Source organism: Myodes glareolus, chromosome 2, assembly GCF_982192425.1.
Source record: "Myodes glareolus chromosome 2, mMyoGla1.1, whole genome shotgun sequence".
Taxonomy (NCBI): Eukaryota; Metazoa; Chordata; class Mammalia; order Rodentia; family Cricetidae; genus Myodes; species Myodes glareolus.
In genome coordinates this window covers 76,754,543-76,777,612 of record NC_142027.1, presented here as the reverse complement: position 1 = coordinate 76,777,612, position 23,070 = coordinate 76,754,543, and the positions used below count along the sequence as shown (strand labels likewise).

The 23,070-nt window shown below is 45.2% G+C and overlaps 1 long non-coding RNA gene across 1 annotated transcript; it reads right to left on the bottom strand.

Annotated features, from left to right (window-relative positions):
* Window positions 1-4,479: 4,479 nt before the first annotated feature.
* Window positions 4,480-22,190, bottom strand: LOC146895600 (uncharacterized). Its single transcript, XR_015736705.1, has 2 exons — window positions 22,053-22,190; window positions 4,480-5,221 (listed from the first exon to the last, which is right to left on the bottom strand). It is a non-coding gene; the product is annotated as an uncharacterized LOC146895600 (long non-coding RNA).
* Between the last annotated feature and the right edge of the window lie 880 nt (window positions 22,191-23,070).

Genomic DNA, 23,070 nt, shown 5'->3' with positions numbered 1-23,070 from the left:
CACGTGTACACATGCATAAATAAATCAGTAAATGTTAAAAAGAAAAAAACAACTGAAATAAAATGGTGACCCTTACAGTTTTCTCTCTACGACCTCTGGCACAACTGATACTCTGTTCACTGATTTTGCTCAAACATCAAGTTGGAGATGTAAATGAATCAGATTGTTTCATTTCCCCTAGCCTTTCCTTTCCATCTATCTATCTATCTATCTATCTATCTATCTATCTATCTATCTATCTATCCATCCAATTATCCATCCATCCATCATCCAACTATATGCCTATCATCTATCTATCTCTCCACCTCCCTTTTTAAAGAACTCCAGCTGGGAACTCATTATGTACTTCAAACTGCCCTTACGCTCTTGGAAATCCTCCTGCCTCAGCCTCTCAAGAGCTGCCATCACAGTCATGAGTCACTGTGGCCAACTTTTCTGGTATTCTCGAGAAGACGACTCTTGGCAATGCAATAGCCAACTGTACACCCGATGATATTCAGCGAGCCTGCTGCTGTACTTCTGCCAGTCCCCAAACGGCAGGATGACAAGTGCTTTACCACCCGCGGCAGCGCCAGCTATCTCCACGGTCTGGTTAGGGACGTCCTACGGTTGCCGCCCAGATTTCCACACCTTCTACGTTTCACTCTGGGTCCTAGAAAATGAGAACCCTCGATGCTAATGATGCCACCTGGTGCTGACAGATCCTGGAGCACCTTGTGAATCACCGAAGAAAGCTGAAGTCACACTATCGTTTTCGCATTCAGCGACGTGTGTTGTAACTCCTTCTTTGGAAACCTAGCATCTCAAATGATATGGGCGGTAATCAGATGAACCAGAATTTTCCATTGCCTAGAATACTCCATTCCCTGGCTGCTAGCTGTAAACAGGGACTTGCTTTACCATCAGAATGATAATAGCCTACGGTGACTAGATAGTCGCCGTCTCTGACTTGCCAACTGTCCAGTGGTGTGTGAGTCGCAGGATTGCTGTCCACGGCAGCCAGGTATTACAGGGACCCAATCAGATTCCATTTCAGAAATCATGGGCGGTGTTTCCATGGAGCTCTGCCCAAAAAGAGGTGATCTAAATCTTACATGAGAGATGTACATCAGCAGGGAGCTTTGCCTAGAACACTGTGACCTACAAAACCCTCCCGAGGAGCTCAGAATACACAATCAGTTTCAGAGATGTCAGGTGACCTTGTGCAAGGCATCCCTCGTATTGCCTTGCCTACTTCGCTGTCCCCCGAAAATATAAGCGACTGCCTCTGTAAACACCTTGGCCAGCAGCACCCCAACCTCGGAGCAAGCATGCTGACTTTCACTCCACTGTTTTTTTTTAATGGCTGGTCTGTTGATGTTTTTAAGGCAGCCCCCTCCTTCCAGCAATCATCCTGTTGCCTGTGTAGTCTGGAAAGGCACACAGTGATTCGCAAGGGGAAATGCTGCCTCGTGCTCAGACTGGAGCAGCATCCTCACTGTGTCTCCCGGAGGTCCTCTCATTTTCCTTTCGATACCCCTTAACCAAGGATGCTCGAGTATGGCCAGGAAGGATTCGGCTGACCCTGATCCATAACTCCTCTCTCTTTAATGGAGAGAGACAGCTGCACAATGCATTCCGCCCCCTTTTCTTTCGTCCGAGCTGCTAGGGACCTCACAATCATGCTGCATGCCTCATTAAAATTATTCTTATTGTGGGTTTTCTGCCTCCAACTGTTCTCCTCTCCCATGACAAGGTCTGAAGCTTTTCTCCATGCCTTAGTGATCACTGTATGCTTTTTGGAAATAAGGACTCTGCAGGTAAAAATTCAGGCTAATAAATCTTATGAAAGATTTCCAGATAAGAAAATTGGGATGCTTAATCTGTATTCTCTGGTTGTTTGCTAGCGCTTCCCAGCCAGCACAGGTTGGTTAGCCATTAATATTCAAATGTCTATAGGTAAGGCACAATGATGAATCTTTGAATAGTTCCATCTATAAGGCAAATACTTCCCCATGCATGATCTCATTTTATAAGTAGTGAGTGCACTGGGGAAAGGGAAGTTTAAGAGATTAGGTGCCCAGCAAGAGGTCAAGGAGAAGCTTGGACCTTCTAATGCTAAGCTGGGTTCTGTTGGAGTTTTCCCTCGGTACCACCGGTTTCGCACCGACTTCTCAACCAAGCCAGCACCTTCTCAACATTTCTGGGCAAGTTTTTTTGAACACGTCAACTAGAAGTAAACAAATGTGCTATCTTAGCAGATCTTTCCCATCTTGAGATGGCCTGTGAAATGTCTGGAAACCACTCATGGCTCCCTGGAGAAGACCTGAGCTCACTGTTACCCAGGGTTTCATCTTTCAGTCTCCGATAAGCTTTCCCCAACACCTAACTGTCATATGGTAGCTGGTTGGGACAGTCATGGAGAAGAATGGCTGTGAGTTGTTGGGGCTTCTTGGTGAGAAAACACATGATAAGATCTCAGGGTCACATGGTTCCACTAAGTGGTTCAGTTGGCTGGTTTCCTTTAAATGTGACTCTGAAAACAAGGTGTCGGGAGGCACTGCATTCGTGATTCTGTTTTCTGTCATTTCAGGTCACTCAGCCACCGCCAAGGACTTGGTGAAATGCTTTAGTGATGGTCCAGAGGAGCCATTGCCTGTAGAACCATCTGGAAACCCGTGCATCCGTGATGTTGTGTCTGATCCCTCTTCTCTAGATGAGGCTAGACCCCATTCTGGCTTCCAATTAGGCCCCAGATCCTGCCCACAGTCTGGGGGCTGGAGAGGCTAATCTCAAAGGGCCAGATATGAGTCAGTTTCCACACTCAACATCAGGCGTGTGGCTTCCTGAAGCACAGACGAGGAAGTGCTGAATTTCAAAGAGCGAGTCTTTTTTTTTTTCTTTGCATACCATATCCGGAACTGAAACCACCGATTCATTTCACTTAAGATCTCACACTAAACTCAGATCATCAATTACATTTCAGAGATAAGATACTAACGCTTCACGGGCCCAGTCCTTGTCTCCCCTGACCACCCCTTTTCTTTTGCTACGTTATTGTAGGATTCTTCCTTTTCAACTTCCCCACTCTTTGTCTGAGCAGCACAGACTGTGTGGAAGGCTTGTCTCCCCAGCTACCCCGCCCCCCACACAATGGTGTTTATGACCTGGAGCTCAATATCCAAACACCTGCTGAGAGCATGGGTAAGCTCAGAACTTTCCACTTTCCCTGCTAGTCACCTCAGCTATCTGCGAGTGTGGCCAGCCGGGCCTGTGTTCAGTTGTCCCATGCCTGGGGATAAGTGGCTTGGGGAGAGCGGCAGGCCACCTCATTAACTCGTGACAGCGGTTAAAGGATGGAGTCTGCGGACAGATTCATGCAAAGCACCCTCAGGAAGAATGAGGCAACGGAAAACAGACACATCCTCTAGGTGCTGTCTGCAGCATCAGCCTGCTGGCGGGAGGAAGGACTCCTGTCGTACATAGCCCAGGACAACTTTACAAACAACTTTCACATCCTTTCTCTCTCTTGATTCTTACCAGAACTTGTGAAATCAGTCACACAAGCCTTACCCGCTCCACTTTAGAGATGACGGGACCCGATGCTAATGAGAGTGGGAAGCTGGGCCTGCGCAGTAACAGTGAGAACTCCAGAGGCACCAGGGTTATGGTTCCTAGGCCCCGTGTTCCGGTTACTTCCATCTAACCTTACATAGAACGCTGTATTGCACCATCGCCCACAATCTAATGCTACAGGCACTTGGCGACTTCTTAAATTTCAGGATCTTACAGGTCTGGCTTCCTGGCTATTCGGTCATTACGTTGACCCAATCTTGCTAGGCCTCAGTTTTCATTACTCAAAAGATGAAGAAATGGTATTAAATTTAGTGTTGCTTTCATTTCAAACACTCTGTGGATAATGCATGAGTGGCTGCAGAATTCAAAGCGTTTGCTCTGGAGTGTGAGTTCCCAGAATGGTAGTGCTGTTGGGCAAACATGCTAACCTGACCTCCATGGCAAAGTAAGTTCATTAAAAGAACCATTATTCAAAACGGTGCTTATCTTCAGTCCTGTTCAGACTTCACACATCTATGAGAGGGTCTACATACGTGCAGAATTCCTCCGACTTGGCCCTAGACCCTGGATCTCCTGGAATAAGCATTCCATGGTGCTATTGTGACAAGCCATAAAGCATCCCCGACGATCCCGTTGGGCTCTCAAAGCAGCAGCATACATTCTGATCTAGATTTCAGAACTGCTTCCAGCCTATATACCCCCACACTCCCCCCTGCTAATGCTGCACGTTCTAGACTATGCAGTGTTATCCTCCGAGTCCAGTGCTACCGGAAGCTGAGTGAATCCAGCTGTCCAATCTGGATCCTATCACACCGGCCACAGAAGCTTTGTGTTAAAGAAAAAAAAGAAAGAAAGAAAACCCACAAGCCATCAGAAAGCAAAGATTTCCACATGCCCCCTGAGTTCAGGAACAGAGACAGTGCCTTGTGCTGTCTTGGTCCTTTACAGCCCTTTTATTTGTATAGAGAGCAGAATCCCACCATTCCCCTTCATCGGGAGAGGAGAGATAAGCTTGCCTAAGTTCTGGTCTACGTATTGCCATTCTGTTCCCATTACCGTTCTAGAATCTTCCCCTGTTCAAAGAAAGGAATTCTAGATCTCTGGAGAAATTCATGAGAAACCAACTGGGACATTTTCCTCTCCTGCAACTGTCTTGCTTTCTCTTCCCATTTAGCACCTCTGTTGCCTCTGTGGGAGGGCCTCTGGGATGAGACTCTCACTAACTACAGAGGAGTGCAGTTCCATGTTCTATCAGCTTAGGTTTTTCAGAAGTTCTTAACTGTCATCTGTATAGTAGCAATTTCCCCCTCCGATTAGCTTTGATCAAGTCCGATCCTATACCCGGAACGTACAGAACGTCTGGTCTCCAATTTGTCAGGGTTCCCCCTTTGTCTGAAACCATTATCTTAAGGTCCAATGAGCTGCAAGCCTTTCCAGATCCACAACCTTCCTGTCATTCGTTTTTAACTCCCTCTTCCGATCTCATCTGCTCTGGAGGGCAAGTCTTCGGGATGTCGCAGATATTGTTCACCTCACACATCGTGGGGCCTCCATTCAAAGTTGAGACGTGAGCCTTGGTCAACAAACAACACAGGAAAACGTCGTGTTCCTCGGGTTCCTACTTCTGATCCTAGACAGAACTGGCCCGTGGTTGCAGATTCTCGACCTAGTGACACAATGACACACAACTCAGCTTCAGTTCTAGACTGTGCTGTGCAGGATCTAGGACTGGGTGATGCAAAGGAAACTTCTGGATGAAAGACGGCTGTACCACACAGACCCTTATACCAGCCACCAAAGCAGGGCTAGTGCTTGGTTGGTAGAGTGCTTGCCTATCAAGCAGGATGTCCTGGGTTTGACCCCAGCACCACACATGTCAGATGTGGTAGAACATGCCTATAATCCCAGCACCCAGGAGGTGTGGCCAGGAAGATAGCTATAAAGTAAGTTCATGAGACCAAACTGTGATGCTTGATTCACTGTTTCAAAAACAAAACAAAACTTTGGATATTCTGTCTTATTAAAAAAACAAAAACAAACAAAAACTAAACCAATTACCTGGCTTTCACTTTTCCTTGAGTTGAGGTTCTGCGGTGTTTTCATCCATTTGGCTCTTGAAGATTTAACACAGACATTTCACTTTTATTGAGTTATTAATCTACCTTGTCAGGTCAAAACTATTGCATCACACCATCGTGTTTTAATTATTTTATGAGCACATTGATGCTTTTGAGGTCATTATTATGGGTGAGAGTTTCAACCTTTTGTCCTGTTATCAGAATCCTGGACTGTGATTCAAACATCTATCCCTGAATGACATTGGCAAGTCTTGTTCTCTCTCTGCTGTTCTATAATCATGAAGAGATTTGGGGATAAACTAAGATAATCCCTAAGAACCTAATCTTGGCCAGCATCTAGCAACTGCATACCCTTATCATTAAGGAACTGCAAACCCTTATCACCAAGGAATCAAAGAAACAAAGTCGAATCCAAGAGAGCAATCTTTTCCTCACTGCCCAGCACCCTTTGGTGTGTGAAAAATATCCAGGCACTATCTTTTAATCTAAAGGACAAACAGCCCATGGCCACTCATGACAAGCACCATGGCAATCACTATTTTTTTCTGTAGAAACTCTGCTTGGTTTAAGTGAAGAAAAATTTGAGAGAAAGTTCAAGTCTTGAAACTGCTAATGTCTTCCTGTTATAGAATGTGGGACACCGTGGGGGCGGGGAACAATAAGCCAGACAGTCATTCTTAGGGGTAACCTCTTTGGTTTATGTAAAATATGTGACTCAAAGCAAATTTGCTCTTGTAGGCTGTGGTACCCAAAGCAGGACTTAATCCACCTTAAAAGTAATTGAGCTTTTCATAAATTTAATCAGTTGCAATTTTGCATTTTATGTTGTGATGGCTAATTTCCAAAGGAAAGATCATTTACAAACCACATAAATGATGACGCTTTTGGAAAAGAAAAAAAAAGTTGAAAAGGAAAGCCCACGACTCCTACAAGTAAAGATTTCAGTATGAACTTACCTACTATTTGTATTTTACACCCACAGTCTTGAGTCTATTATCTTCAGAGCAATTTCAGTTTCCAAAGAGCATTGGTAGACTCTTGTGCTAGGAGTTTTGGATAAACAGTCTAGTTTCTACAGAAAGGAATTGTGTGTGCGTGTGCGTGTGCGTATGCGTGTGTGTGTGTGTGTGTGTGAGAGAGAGAGAGAGAGAGAGAGAGAGAGAGAGAGAGAGTGCATGTCTCTGTATATATATATCTCTCTGCCTGTCTCTCTGAGTGTTTGTGAACTGAGACACAGTCTGTCTGTCTGTGTATCTGTGTGTGTGCGCACATGTGTGAGTGTGTATATGTGTCTCTGTCTGTCTTTGTCTCTGTCTCTCTCGTGCTTGTGCATTGAGGCATAGTCCGAGTGAGAAAAGCTGTCGGGCAGAGGGAGAGAAAATATGACAGCAAACCCTTGACCCATCATGGCTCTCCCTCCACAGCCTCTTGTGAGACTACAAGGACCTTGAAGGCAATTTCATTCAAGTTCTAGGAAGGAAATGTCTCGGGACGTTTTGTGTAAGAGCAGTAATGCATGTTGATTTCCTAGTTGTACACAAAAGGCTATGAAGCTGATGCTCCCAGCCCATTTTACAGATTTTGTTTTCAAAAGGTGAATGACACTGGGGTAAGCTCTCAAGTTCCTTTACTCTCGCTGAATTAAAATTTCATCTGACCATTGTCACAACCCCATATATGCTTCTTCAGCGAGATGGAATCTCAGGTTCTTTTGAATGCCCTGTCTTCATTTTCCACCACTGCTGTGATAAAACAAAACAAAACAAAACAAAACAAAACAAAACAAAACAAACTAGTGAAAGCAACTTATGCTCGAGCATAGCTCAAGGTCCAGTCCAGCATGGATGGTCAGAAAAGTCAAGGTCCTGGGAGCTGGAAGCTTGTGGCCACATCGTGTCTACAGTTGAGAAACACAGAGGCCTGAATGCACGCCATGATTCAGTTCCCTCTCTACATTTATAAAACCCAGAATCCTCTGCTCAGGAAATGATGGCGCCCGCAATTAAGAAGGGTCTTTTCATGTTAAGTAATGAAATCAAGATAATTCCCCACAGTCATGTCCAATTAACACTAACCATCAAACTGCCTGAAGCTTTCTAAGAGCACGGAAGCCTCCGCCTTAAGTCACAGAAATGGACGGATGTCAAATAGTAGACATCTGTGCTGGTCAAAGCCATATTGAATTTACACTGTTTTCCCATTGCATAAAGAAGGCTCCAGCACCATGTGAATCTTACGGGAAAAGGATACAGCAGGTGCCTTTGATAAGATATGACCAGCTAACGAGCCTATCATAATGACAATCACCACTAAGGTGGGGCCTTGGAAGCAAAGCTGCCACTTTGCAAAACCAGAGTAATTTCTAACTTCATTCTAAATACTCTCCCTGTACCTACAGATAAGGGTATCTCCGACCCTTCATGCTTCTTCTCGCAGTGGATGGAAGTCATTACAGAAAGCCACAACTGGCCAATGCAGAGGTCAACTGATCATGCGGTGACCGGACCCAATTAATACGTTGACAACTCATCCCTTCACTTAAGGGTTCAGGGAGCATCGCGGAAGAGAGGGCTGGAAAATATTAAGAGTCAGGGGACCCGGACATCTGCTGTGTGACAGCCAGAAAAATAAAAATAGGGCACAAAAGAGGGACAGCAAGGAGTAGACTTGGTTGGAGTTACGGGGAACAGCTGGGGCGAATATAATCAAGATATTTTGTATAAAATTTTCTAAGAAATAACAAAAAAATTATTTTTTAAAGAAATAAAGATAATCCTCTAAGGTTTCTCCACTTTAGCCTTTTCCAACAGAGAGTGATGATGTGACTCAAAGAGAGGCCCCTCCCTCCCACAAAAAAGAAAGAAAAAGGTAAGTTAATTTAATTAGTTAAGTGGGAATAAACTCAGGACAGGTGACTCCCAAATGAGACGCCTCTCTCTGTTACCCCTTTCTAATTTCTGGCACTGTGTCATAAAATGATGATTCCTAAAAAAATAAAGTTGGTCTGGTTATATTTGGGCGAAGCGTTTGATATGGGTTTGAGTAAGACCTCAGGCTTGAGGGTGAGTTCCAAGGTACTGGACGACAGGTGGCCTCTATTTTTGGTTACAACTCAACGCGTGTGCCTACCAAGGCATGGGGAGATGAATTAGTTGGTTGGCATCACCAGAAGAACATGAGTCATCCTTCTCCCCAGCAATAAATCCAGTGACCTGGCACAGGGTATTTGAAATGCAGAGTGGCCGCAGAGATTGGGACATGCTTGCCTGCCTCTGCCCCTCTTCTTTAGTCCCTTCCCAAGCTGGCAGAAAACATTCCGTTGTCCTTGCAATGATGGTCAAGGATTTGTGAATAGAGGCTTTTTTTTCCTTACTGTTGCTGGTGGCTGAAGGAGGGGGAGAACGACGAATGTCTGGGTAGACAACAGTGATAAGTAGGCAGAGACAGGAGGCCCACTTGTGTGTCCCAGCCTTGATTTTGACTCTGTGTGACTTTGGACATGACACCTCTCCCTAGGGACTCCACTTCTCCTTCTGAAACTTGAAGGGGCTCCCTTTCTACTCGCAGGCTTTGCCGAACCCACGAGCTTGCCCAGTCTTTCTCTAATGTGGTGCTGTGCTTGCTCAAGCAAGCAGCAGTTTAAAAATTTCTCACCTCAGCTAACAGTTTTGACAGAACCAGGTAGCGGTCACTGGAAGCACCCCAAGAGTAGAGTCAAAGGAGCAAGCTCAGCTTGAATCTCAGCTCAACATCCGGGTGATTATGAGTTAATTCCCGGCCTGTTCGTTTATTTTCCAGACAGGACCTCTCTCTGGAGTCCTTGTTTCCTTCAAACCCATAGTGATCCTCTCGCCTCAGCCTCCTGAATACCAGGATTAAACATGCACCATCATGTCTGGCTTAATTCCCTTTAGGAATCTTCAATTCTTTCTTTAGTCAGACAAGTAAGTTATAATGTTTAGTTCACAAAGTCATCTTGTGGATCGGTAGATGGAGGCGCTAGGAAACCGAGGACCTGAAGGAACCGGTCCGTTGGACATGAGGATTTGCTGATCCCATGAAGACACACATGATCTACAGGTTCAGGGTCAAGAGCAACAAATGTAAAGAGGCAGGTGTTCTCTCTGAGCTTCTGTGTGTGCTCTCCTAACCATGAGAGCTACGCCAGCTGCTCGCACAGAAACATTTCCCTTACCATCCTGTCCCCTCAGGTCTTCCTAATCCAATAGGAGGCGGTGTCTGCCTTCCATCTTATGCCTTTCCTTTTCACTGAAGGCCCGATCAGGATGTCAAATCAAATCTCCAGTTCAAATTTCAACCTTTCTTTCTCACTCTTGTAGATTGTGAAAGGGAAACAGCTCATGGATGGAGTTCTCCCCATCCATGCCCTTCCCCTTTGACTTGACTTCAGTTGTAGTTTGCCCCGAAGGCAATCAAAGCGGCTGACCAGAAAGACTTTCTGTTCTTCAAGTGTCTTCTTGGCACCAGAGATCTGGGTAATCGGCAGGTACACTGGCATTTTGGGGTGGTAAAGCTGAAGCGATCTGATCGAAATGATACATTTATTGCAAAACCTGGCCTTTCATGCTAATCCACAAGATTGATCAGGTATGAAGAATTTCAAAAGTGTGTTTCTAACTTCAGTGTTCCATCGTGTAGAGCGCAGGAACTGAGCTCTGCAGAAGAGAATGGCTGTGCGGGATCATTTAGACTAGAAACAGAGGATATTCAAAGAGCATCTAGGCCACATTTATCTTTGGATAGATGAAGAAATGGAGGCCCAATGCTGATGGACTTCTTGAATTAAAGCGCCACTGCTGACACTCGCATAACCTCTGAGCCTAAGGGTGCCTCTCATTTCACAAGATCCCATAAAATATGCACAGTATGGAAACTGCGTGAAATCGAGATTTGAGGTTAACTGATAAAACAATGGGCTATCCAGAGGCCTTGAACCAGACCAGTGATTCATTGCAGTGAACATTTGCTAGCAAAGCTGGGAGGACCAAAGGGTCTAGTACGTGACACACTGAGGCTCCCAATGCCTCTAAGATGAATAAAGAGGTGTCAGAGAGGTGGAAATATAGAGGAGCAAGATGGGCTTTTTGTTTGGTTGGTTGCTTTGGTTTGACTTTAATGCTTGGTTTTTCAATTTTCATTTTTTGAGAGGGATGCTACAAGGGCAGCCATGGGGGGACTGGGAAATGAGTGGAATTGGGGTATGTGATGTGAAAATCCCAAAGAATCAATAAAGAGATTAAGTTTAAAAAAAAAAGACAGGTCATTGTAGTAACATAAATCTGGGTAAATAAATTTACATTAACGTTTCCGAACTCCCGTTTACCCTATCAAAGCTGCGTGAGATATTCCTGTGGACAGTGTGGTGAATGTACAACTGTTTTGTGATAGAGGTCTGGGAAGTATGGCCATAGGCATAGGCTAAATACACAGATTTATGTTTCACCCAATCCTGAAGGCTGACTAAGCCTTGTAAAGGGCGGTTTTCTAATCTCAGGAGGCAACTTGTCTGTGACGATCCAAAGTTGGGCCTGACTGGGTGAAAGTTAAGCCAAGAAATGCAAGGGCTTATGTGTGCCTTGGGCTCAAAGCCTGCTGCCCACTGCAGTCTAAGCTGCCTTTCAGGCCAGCGGTGTGCTTCAAATGTTTAGTAACCAGTTCACAGACAGACAGGAAGCCCTCATCTGCTTCTGTTTGCCATTGGCCTTGGTGAAAACACTTCCAACAATGGCCAAGTTCAAGTTGATAATGGCACATCTCTGAACATAAAGTTTGGAAGATACACAAGCTGTCCATCATTGTATACTCTCTCCAGCATACCAAGGACTGATAACGTAAGCAACATCAAGTGTATACCTACGAATACTAAGTCAAAATAAATAGGAAACAGCAAGTTGTAAGCATTTAGTGTTGCTTTGCTAATTCTTTTGTTGTGTGAGTTAACTATTGTAAATTAATATTATGATTTCAAATAATTCTTTCAAGTCAACTGACTGAGCCTCTGAAATTTACCAGTCAGCTCTTGTGAACTGGAGGAAGCTACCTCTCGACAGTAATGGGTTCAGAACCAGCCTATTGATCAGTCAGTTGTGTAACATCAGGTGATGCTCTTGAACTTCTTGGAACTTCAGTTCTTTCATCTATTGAGGGTGACAACAATAATAATATCATCGTGGTTACTTTGTGTGGTGAGTAAGTGAGTTCACAAGAACAGAGTCAAAAAAGCGCAGCAAATCATTGCTGGTTCATTTTCAGAACAAATTCAGATGTTCAATAGTTTGCAAGAGTTATGTTTGTCTTAAAACAGGGTAATTTTTTTGTTTTTCGAGACAGGGTTTCTCTGGAGCTTTGTAGTCTGTGGAACTAGCTCTTGTAGACCAGGATGGCCTTGAATTCACAGAGATCCACCTGGCTCTGCCTCCTGAGTGCTGGGATTAAAGTAATGCACTACTACTGCCCGACTGAAACAGGGTCTTACTTGTAACCCAGGCTAACATAGAATCCACTGTGTAACCCAGGCTGATTCTTCAACTTCTGATCATCCTGTCCACAGAATGCTGGGATAATATGTACAGGTACCCTCCCCACCTCGACAAAAAGCACTTTATAGCATCCTATTCAGACACTACTCTTTTTTGTTGTTGTTGTTTTGTTTGTTTGTTTGTTTTGGTTTTTTGAGACAGGGTTTCTCCGGAGCTTTGTAGCCTGTCCTGGAACTAGCTCTTGTAGACTCAGCTGACCTTGAACTCGCAGAGATCTGCCTGCCTCTGACTCCCGAGTGCTGGGATTAAAGGCTTAAAGGCGTGTGCCACCACTGCCTGGCTCAGACATTACTTTTGCCCTGCCTTCAAGAAGCAGATTGGAATATAAGGCATAGGCATGCAGACTAACTCATGACAAGATCATTTAGAAACAAAGAATATGGTTTAGTGATATTTTGTTTGTAATCTAATCTAACAAATAAAGCTTGCCTGAAGATTAGGGCTAAGCCACTAGCTAGCCATAAAGCCTGGTGGTCGTGGCATACACCTTTAATCCCAGCACTCAGGAGACAGAAGCAGGCAGATCTCTGAGTTTAATGCCACTCTGAGCTACACGAGATCGAACCTGTCTAAAAGAGAAACAGAGCTCATACAAAGGTAATCCCAGGATTTAGGATTACATGCCTTTAATCCCAGCCCTAGGAAAGTGGAGACAGGAATGATATGGCTGGGAAGAGACATAGGGAAAAAAGACAGAAAGGAGACAGGAGCTCAGATGCAGTCTGAGGATTCAGCCTGAGCATGAAGTCTGGGGATTCGTAGGGACAGGATTACCCCTTTGTCTGAGCATTGGTAGACGTAAAAACTCTCTAATGGTTGGCTCCTCTGCTTCTCTGATCTTTCAATATTAACTCCTATATCTAACTCTGGGCTTTTATTACTAAGAACAATTAAAGTTTGTGTTATACATTGGTAAGCATGGGTAAGGGGGATCAGGAAGGATTCGTGGAGGCAATCACATGCAGCTCAAGCATTTCAGAACAGATACGACTATTCAGAGAGACACTGAAGAAGGCCACTTAATAGGGGTCCAGAAGAGAACCAAAGATGAAGACAAAGAAACCAGTAGACCCAGATGGCTTTCATTCGATAGAACAAAGCTTATGAAAAGGAGTGATGGAAGTGACATCAAAAAGACAGCAGCTTCCAGATGCTGCTAGCCCAAAAGCTAAGGAGTTTGCTTTCTGCTTACCTGGGAAACCAATGGCTTGAGAGAAATAATTCCTTCTGGTAGATGACATAAATCATTTAAAATACCTGTTGAGTAACTATGGAGGGTAACTGCGAAGAACTACAAGGAAGCAAAGATATTTGTAAACTAAGCAAATATCCCCGCTAGGAGGAAATGTGCTGTGTTCAGGAATGGAAGGTGGCATTAGAATTCTTCGCGGACCACTTTAGAAATCAGTATGGTGGATTCTCAGAAAACTGGGAATCAATCAATGTAAAGACCCAGCAATACCAACCTTGGGCATATACCCAAAGGAAACACAAGCATGCCACAAAGACACCTGTGCAACTATGTTCATAGCAGCATTATTTGTAATAGACAGAGCCTGGAAACAACCTAAATACCCCTCAACCAAAGACTGGGTAAAGAAAATGTGGTACAGTTATACAGTGGAGTATTACTCAGTGGTTAAAAAAGAAAGAAAGAAAAGAATGAAATCTTGAAATCTGCAGGCGAACGAATAGAACTAAAAAATACCATGCTGAATGAGGTCACCCAGAAAGACAAACATGGTATGGATTCACTCAGAAGTGAATATGAGACATAATGCAAAGGATACCCAGGCTACAATCCACAACCCCAGAGAAGCTGAGGAAAAGGGAAGAGGGCATGTGTGGAGGGATCCAGGAGAGGGAAAGAGTTAAGATCTGGGCCAATTGGGAAGGGGAGTAGAAGGAAGGTGATGGGGCATGGGAATATGAGGGCTCGAGATGGCCCAGCTTAGGGAGGGGCAGAGGGGAGGAGAAATGAAAGATCTTGATAGAGGGAGACACGGGGTTAGAGAGAAACAGATGCTTGGGAAATTCCAAGGAATCCACAAGGATGACCCCAGCTAGGATTCCTAGCAGCAGTGGAGAGGGGGCCTGAACTGGCCTTCCTCTATAAGCAGATTAGTGACCACCCTAATTGTCATCATAGAACCTACCACCAGTAACTGATGGAAGCAGAAGCAGTGACCCACAGCCAAGCACTGGGCTGAGCTCCTGGAGTTCAGCTAAAGAGAGGGAGGAGGAATCACATGAACAAGCGGGCGGGGTTCAAGATCATGATTGGGAAAACCACAGAGACAGCTGACCTGAGCTAGTGGGAGCTCAAGGACTCTGGACTGACAGCTGGGGATCCGGCATGGGACCAACCTAAGCCCTCTGAACGTGGATGACAGCTATGTGGTTTGATCAGTTGAGAGGGCCCTGGCCAGTGGGACCAGGACGTACTGGGTGCATGAACTGGTATTTTGGAGCCCTTTCCCTATGGTGGGCTACCTTGCTCAGCCTGTATCAACCTTGTTGGTAAAGTGGGGAGGGGCTTAGTCCTGCCTCAACTAGGTATACCATAATTTGCTGAGTCACCAAGGAAGGCCTTACCTCCTCTGAGGAGTGGATGGGGGGGGTGGGGTGGAAGGAGAAGAGGAGCGAGGCGAAACTGGGGCTAGTAAGTAAAATTAAAAATTTTTTAAATAAAAAAGAGAATTCTTAGTTGGAAAGTCATTTATTTACAGGCTTTGGTAAACACTGGGAAGATTCTAGCCAATGGCAGTATTTCAAGAGCTCTGAGTTGTCTGCTATGCCCCTCTTGCATTACGATTCACATGCAAAATTGTCATGTGACTTACATCTTTATCTGCTCCAGTCTGCGACTTCTATGTGCAGGCTTTGGTTATGAATGCTCCTTCCTAAGGAAAGGTTAGGCCTTGCATAAGTACCATCAATGCAAAGCCCTGCTCAGGGTGGCCCAACCAGGAAGGTGTGCAAAAGTCACTGAACTATTACTGCTGACAGGGGAACCCTGGCAGTTTTCTGAAAAAGCAATGACCTTAAACGTTCTCACAGAGAAACCTTGGTGTGCGGTTCTAGGGCCTTTTCCTTCTGGTTAATAAAACCCTGTAGATGTGAGCCTGATTTGAATCAGCAGGCAGACTGGAATACTCCCACCCGAAGCACACACACACACACGCATGCACACAAATGGGTACACATACTTGACCTCATCAGACACGGTGGGTAGGGTTAACTCCTCCTCCTCACATCAACCCCCATGGAACATCTGGAGGTGGAACTAGGGAAGGCGCCTCTATCAGATGAGTGCAGCCTGATGTGAGGTTTCCGGTCCTCGACACAGGCAGGGTACCACAGCCACACTTGGTCAACACTATAACACCAGAGGAAGGTGAACTCTTACTTTTAAGCTGAAAGTTCCCAGGTTCAAATATCACTTCATCAACTGCTCTCTCCAGCTGAAGCTTCAAGATGAAAGCTGGTAAAGATGGTGTCACATTAGGAATGAGGCCTGGTGAGTGAACTTAGAGCCTTTCTCAACAACATCAGTCTCTTGCCCAGAGTGAAATGATTTAGCAATTATGCCACGGAGATGTGATGTTTCGTTCCCTCAACATTCAAGAAATTGAAATTCAGAGACAAGCAATGACTTGCCCAAGTAGCCCGGATGGCTAAGGAGATGAGCAGGGTTTGTGATAAGGTCATTTCCTTCCAAGATCAGGCAGGCTCTTGAGAGACTGAGTCAAAGACTCCTGTCCTGTAGCCAAAAAAACTAGCACTGGGATAGACAGTGTTAGCATATAAAATAGGAAATGACATTGTGGTATCCTCAATTAGGCGAGCCTCACACTGGAGTCATTATAATACGGGGCTCACCTTGGCATACTGAGTAACATGTCCTGTTGAAGGGCAGAAGAACGTGTTTCTGCTTTTATACCAGCTATTATCAGATACCTATCCTTGTATCCACTCATTTATATATTATAATAAATATTTTTGAAGCTGTCCCAGGCCCTCTTCTCAACACAAGAGATAGAGTGTTGTATCCAAAACCATAAGTAATGATGATTTCATGTAGCTTACATAAATTGGTGGCTCCCCATGTATACACTTGAAGACAATCTATAATTATATGACACATATGTAGCTTCCCTTTTCTTCCTCCTTGAAGTGTGAACCTGTCAGCAGCAGGAGTCCCACCTAATCTACTTATGAATCTCATCGCCTAACACCAATAATGTACTGTTTGTGTGATCTGTGAGGTCTCAGATACTTGTAAGAACGAGAGCTGATTTGGGTCCTTTCTCTCATTTCCTAACCGGCTATAAAGAAAACTCTGTTCTTTAGCTTGGCTGATGAGACTACATGTACAGCAACCTCACATCTTCTACCCACAAATATTGGGTATCCCCTACCTGACTTGGTTCCTTCCCCTAAACTACCTTAGTTTGCCCTTCTTTAGGGTGTTGGTGTCTTCAGTCCTGAGCCTCCCAGATCAAGTGTTTCTGATCACTTTACAGTTTCTCAGTTGACACCTAAGGAAGGTCTGGGCCCCAAGAGGTTGCCAATAGAGGGATACTGAGAGAAAGGCTTGCTTCGATTTGCATAAAGCAAAGTCTAAACACTTGGAACTAAATAGGAGAAAGAAAAGCAAACAGGAGCTCATTCTAGCAGTAGAATCTCTCTGAAGGGCAGTGAGGGCGGCTGTCTGATCAGATAAAACTTTCGACAACTGGAGAAGTTCCCAGAAGACAAGTACCACATCAATAATGAGGCTGGGAAGTCACGCATGGGGTGGAGAGGATCGCTATGAAGTGTCCCTTCAGCCCCGTCTTCTCCGTCCCTCCACGCTTCATTAGAATCACGGACATACCAAATCCATGCAATTTCACTTCCCTGTCTTCTGTGTAAGAGGTCTGCTTTGTAAGCTTCCCTTTCATCTCTGTTCATCTTCCTCAGTTCTCAGGTTACGGTAACAGTGCTGACCTGAGGCAAATGGCTCTCTTCTAACTCAATTTTCTTCAGACTCCACATGATGACACATATCCCTGTCGCAATCCCCTTCTGACTGTAGGCTAATGTCCCATGTAATTAGTACGGCATTCACGACCCTTTGCCATGAAAGTCTACCACATCAGCCTTGAGTCTGACCTTGAGCCCGTTCCTATCACACTCCTTAGTCTACTGAACGTGGGGTTTCTAAAATTCCCATTTCCCTCGTATCCACAGTAGTCTCCACACTATTCCAATACTATCCACACTCCCGCCATCTAAACCTTCGTGCCTTGGAGTGTATCTGGGGGCTTCATTGTCATCTGTCCTGTGCGTGCTCAGATGATCTTCACTGGGTAGAAGTCAATTTTTTTTTTCTTACAGGAAATGGAAGAGCACGCTGGCCAAGAACATTGAAAGTGAACTACTTCATGTGAGTCCTAGCTTTGCCACTGGCTGATGGAGACATTAATCAAGCACTAGCCCTTCAAAGCACCTGTATAGGTCGGGAGCAGTGATGGTCCAGCCTTATGAGACTTATATGAGCTGGGTTTTGTACTCTCTTCTGGGCCAGCTAAACAGCTATCTACTCGGGTTGTGACTGTTGATTTCCTAATGTGCCTTTATCTCTCCCTCCTCCATGAATAATAATTCTATTTTCCATGTATGAAGCACTTTAGAGTTTACCAAGACCTCTTACATGAGTTTTCACATTCAGTCAGCCCAGTTAAATGCGAGGTAGGTGTTGCTATTGTCTGAGCCTTTGGGTAACACAGGTAATGCATGGGCGGCGGGGAAGGTGACAAGACTTGAATGATTCTGGTTTTCTATGCACACTGCTATCAACATTCTCTTCCAAGGTTGAAGCGCTGGAACAGTTGGGACGCTGTCCGGCACATCATCTCCACCGAAGAGCTCCATACAGGTCCTTGCAGACCCAACGCCTCGTTCTGGTTCCTGCTGAGCCTGAGTCGTACATCAGTTGCAGTTCTGGGTCAGCTGGGGAGGCGGGGATGGGCTGGTTCACACACTCCCTGGAGGCTTCGTGGTTTCATTTCACCTCTGCTGCTGATAGTTCCGTGACCTTTGTGCGCTGTCTGTATGTAGACCTTTCTCCGTGCAAGACACCACGTAACAACAGACTCGCTAAGGAGAAGAAATAACTTGCCCAAGGACTCCACTCCCGTCTGTGCTCCTCCTCGGGGCAGGGCCACATTTAGATGCTGAGGAAATAAGGACAGGCTGGGTCTGCTTTCCAGAAGCACGAAGCTTGGTTTGCTCCTACTCACTGTCTCAGATGAGACATGCGTCTGCCGCATGCTAGGCGCTTCATACATGCTTCCTGGAGAAGTGATCCAGTGAATGACTGTCCTCTCAGCCAGGCCCAAGCTGAGGTGCAGATTGCCAGGCCAGGGTTCATCACTCACTGTTGACACTTTCTACCTCCCCCTTCGGGACTCCCAGTGAGATCTGAGGAATTGCTCATTGGCGGTGAGGCTCACAGTAGGCAAAGGCATGGCGGGCATTTCGTGGTTTTCTGTTTATTGTCTTTGAGTTACAAGTGGATTTCAACTCACCATGTACGGCGTCTTCCCTACCTCTCTCCTCACATGATGGATCATCAGAGGGTCCTACTCAAGAACAGCACTGGCAGATCTAGGAAGAGTTTCTGGAATTCTAAGACTGTCTAAAAGATCCAGTGACACATATCAACTGCTAGTAGATACCTTAGTATGTTTCAGGGTTCCCCCCTACACACCTAAATTTTAGTTCATTTTATAGTGTCCAAGCTTGAAGACTTGGAGATAATTTGTCTTAATAAACCCTTTATGGAACAGATACAAAGCTGAGAGTAAAGCCAGGTGCCGTGGCACGTGTGAGAGGCCCCTGCCTTTAATACCAGAAGACAGCAAACCCACAAATCAGAGGGAGAATGCACAGAGCTGATATTCACATGGCTTGTCCAGAATGTCTTGTTTGTCTACGCAGACCTCAGCTCTCCACTGCTAGCTCTGGGCCTGGCCCTTTCCAGAAATCCCTTCTCAGTTAAACACTGCTGACAACTGGCTTGATCTCAGAGAACCTTCTCATGGGACACAAGCCCCACGTTCACAGCTTGGAGAACTTCATGTGGCTCAGAGGAGGAAAGAGCTTATAGCCTGCCTTGGGAAAATGGTGGTGGGATGTGGAGCCGGCCTCTTACCAGCGGGCCATCTTCTTTTATGCTCCACATATTCCGATATGAAATATGTTTATGGGCTGGATGAATAGAAGACTTATGAGCACAGTAATCAGACACTTGTGAGAGACAAATCTGACAAAAATTCACCCCCGAGTCTCCTCAGGGAGAAGTCTTGTTTTTAGTCATCATGGTGACCTGCTAGAACTCTCTCTACTTGACACCTGAGGCACGCATGAGGAAAAGCTAAGAACATCTAACCTCTGCTTGGTTTCTCTCCTGGTAATCTTTATCCAACTGGAATGGTTCAAAGGACCACAAAGAAAGAAATCCAACCCATCCTAAAACCATACTTAGAGATGACCAGGAGTTAACATCTTGGCTGAGTGTTCACTTTTCAATCTTCTTAGTCAAAGGGTATATATGATTTTTTTTAATAAATTTATCCTCAACAAACAGCTTGGAAATGTTTCGTTTTTTTCCTTCATTTAATGGTAAATCACAACTATCTAACCTGATGTATATACCAAAGGAGAGAATGAACATAATACTTTGACAGCATTTAATCCTTTGAGATTCCTAAACAGTGCCTTCCACTGTTTTTCTCAGGGGGCGAGGGAAGCCATTTACCATCTTATGTCTGAGATTTCCTGTCTAAAATGACTAAGATACTGATGTTGTTAAATGTGAGCAGTTGTAAGGCTTGATAGTACAGACCTATAATCCCAGTTTCAGGAAGCTACAGCAGGAGGATTACAGATTTAAAGGTCTGTCTGTGCTATAGAAGAAGCTCAGGGACAGTCAGAGAAAGAGTAAGCTCTTGTCTTAAAATGAAAAGTAAAAAGAGATGGAAATCCAACCCAATGGCAAAGTGCTTGACTAGCATGTGGAGGGCCCTGGGTTGACTCCCTAGCACTGCAATGTGTACACACACACACACACACACTAGATACATATATATATATATACACAGATATGCACACATATACATATACACACATATACATTCACAAATATGCATATATATGTATATACACATAGACACATATATACACATATACATATGTATGTATATATGTGTGTCCTCAGTGAGAAGTCCTGCTTATGATCATGATAGTCTGCTTTGCGCATATAAATATATACACACACTACAGTATATACACACATATTTTTTCATATACACGAAATCATATACATGATATAATTATTACACATTATATGATCTAATCAATCAATTAGGATATGAAATATATTGACTATATTTTAAATATATCTTGTAAATTAAATATAGATATAATTTCACACGTATATGAAACTGAAATACTTTTGAATAGCAACTTAGTCGACACCAGTCCTCGCCAAGTGTGCTCAGCAGGCAGAAAGGGAGTGGTATCTATCTCCTTCATGACACACATCAACCCTGGAAGAGAGGCAGTTCTCCCACCCTTAGTTTGTTCTGTTATTTATTTCTCTGTGTTTACAGTGCGTGCGTGCATGTGCTTGAGTGCGTGTGTGTGTGCGCGTGCATGTGTGTGTGTGTGTGTCTGAGTGTGTGATGTGCAGGTGTGCTCACCTGCGTCTGCAAAGGAGGGTCAGAGGTTCCTTTCTGTCACTCTCTGTCTTATTTCTTGACAATAAAATCAGAGAGAGAGTAGAATCTCTCTCTGAACGTGCGGTTGAGCAGGCCAGCAATGGATGCTTCTGTCGGGATCTGTAACAGCCCTGGGGCTACAGGGGGACTTGGCCACACTCAGCTGTCACGTGCGCTCCTGGACCCAAACCTAAGTCTTCATGCTCTGGCACTCTTACCCACCGAGGATCTCTCTAGGACTCCCTTTCAATAGTTTTAGGCAGATATGGAGGCTCAGGGAGGTCAGGTGACCCAGCTGGATTCATTTATTTACTCATTTGTTTGTTTAAATACTATCTTCAAACGTACAAGTACTTTAAAAATGATCCGGTGTTCAAAGGTGAGTTTCCTATAGCTGAAGGCTAGTGACGTTTTTGTTTACGTCACTAAACAAAAACTGGAGACTGGGAGACATTTTGGGCTTTCTTTTCAGCTACCTCTTATTCCATACTGCCTTGCTGCCTTGGAGAATGACTGAGAGTCTTGACTCTAGTTCATTCCACAGACTGGGAAGTACATCTAGGTGATCATGGTGGCAGTTTCTGTGCTGCCCAAGCGCGCCCAGCGCCGAGTGCTGACAGTGCGTTCTGCGGTCTTCCAGGGAAGGGCTGAGAGGGCCTGTCACATCTGTGGACAGGATTGAATTTGATTAACGTGGGCCACTAGTCAGGACACCCTCTCTTGTTCAGCCAGGCAAGAAGCTTCTGGGCATGGCTGGCTGGAGGGCCACTGAGCGGTTGTGATTCATTTCTGCCCCGGGCGCCCACCTGGCGAGGGGCCTGCAGCAAGTGCTGTGGGACCTGGGGAAAGTGAGAGGCTGCAGGCGCCTGCCTGAGAGCTGAGCCTCAGGAGTAATAGCGAGAAGAGGGTGAGAGCGGCAGCTGCTGAGGTCGATATTTATATAAGGGCTCTCTGGCTTTGAGGCAGGAAGTGAAACCGACGGTGTGCTGAAGCACTTTCCTTCCCCCACACCTCTGCCCAAGGCAGCTCCTGAGGGTCCAGCCTCTGCAGCAGGCCCAGGCACAGACTCCCCCAGGGCTGCAGCACCTTACCTGGGAAGTCGGAGCTGCTGCGCAGACTCCAGAAGGAAGCTCCCCTCTCTCGGGGCTCACATCGCTGGTCCTTTTCTTTCTCCCTCACCTATTTTCTACAGCGGTGCTCCACCCAGTTTTGCAGGGAAGCAATGGGGCACGCGGGACAATACCTGTAAAACATTGATTGCAGTTCTCTGCAAACGTGCGGTGTGCTGTTCTGCGGGGGACACTTGCAGTTTTGTCGCCTGAGGTTTCTCTGGTGTTCCTTTCTGTGTCTCAAAGTAAAATGTCTGCCTCGTTTCCGAATCAGAATCTGCGTTATAAACAAGACCATTCTCGTGGTCCTTCTACGTTGAAAAGCCCTACTTTGGTCCAAGATACTCATTAACATGTACAAATAAAAGCCTCAGAGATAGCAGATCTGCCCAGGCCACCATCCAGAATCAAGATAGACCCTAGCAGTGTATCTAATGTGTGAGCCTTTGCTCACATGAGGCCTTTGTTGAGACTGAGGGCAGTACCAGCAGTAAGGCAACCTCTCTTTTAACTTTTATACCAAATTATACTGATAGGTATCCTATTAACTTTAATTGTCAACTTGACAGCCTACAGTCACCTAAGAAGGGAGTCTCAGTTGCGGACTGATCCTGATCAGATTGACCTGTGATGGTGTCTATGAGGCTGGGGTGTGCCTTGATATCAGAGGCAGCCTTCTGTGGGTGGCAGCATTCCCAAGGCAAGAGCTCCTGGACTCCATAACAAAATTAGCTTAGCATGACCCTGGAGCAAGCCAGGAAGCAGCAATCCTCCACAATTTTCTGCTTCAAGCTCTCACTTAAGTTCCTGCCCTGACTTCCATCAACAACAGACTGACCCAGACATGTACACTGAATGAACCCTTTCCTCCCGCAAGCTGCCTTAGGTCAAACAAAGTGTTTTATCACCGCGTCAGAAAGGAAAGTAGACCAGCACTGTTTACCTTATCTAAATAATACAAAATCAATGCGAACGAGTTGCCATTGTCTCCTGTAAGCTC